The sequence below is a fragment of the Penaeus monodon genome, chromosome 24, assembly GCF_015228065.2.
Source record: "Penaeus monodon isolate SGIC_2016 chromosome 24, NSTDA_Pmon_1, whole genome shotgun sequence".
Classification (NCBI taxonomy): Eukaryota; Metazoa; Arthropoda; class Malacostraca; order Decapoda; family Penaeidae; genus Penaeus; species Penaeus monodon.
This window is the reverse complement of record NC_051409.1, coordinates 26,531,972-26,532,224: the sequence shown is the minus strand read 5'-3', so window position 1 is coordinate 26,532,224 and position 253 is coordinate 26,531,972. Positions and strand designations below refer to the sequence as shown.

General features: G+C 32.8%; 1 protein-coding gene across 2 annotated transcripts in view; it reads right to left on the bottom strand.

Moving 5' to 3' along the window:
- LOC119588694 (tetraspanin-33-like) overlaps window positions 1-253 on the bottom strand; it is an 11,377-nt gene that overhangs the window by 5,723 nt on the left and 5,401 nt on the right. The gene's annotated exons all lie outside the window — the stretch shown is intronic.

Sequence of the window (253 nt, the reverse complement as noted above, 5' to 3'; positions counted from 1 at the left end):
GCTTCTTCTTGACTATTAAGGCTGCAATACTTGTTCTAGAATGTGGGCTGTGTAACCCAACCACAAAATGATACACAACCTCAATAGTTCTCAAAGCTTCTATAACCTCAAGTAACAAAACTATAAAATTGCACTGAATTAAGAAAAAGTGTGAATTTTGAGATAAAATGCAAATGAAATGAGAGTTAATTGACATTTACAGTACCAGTGCTTTAGGGTTGAAGATGCATAGGATCTTTATATGAAACTTTAT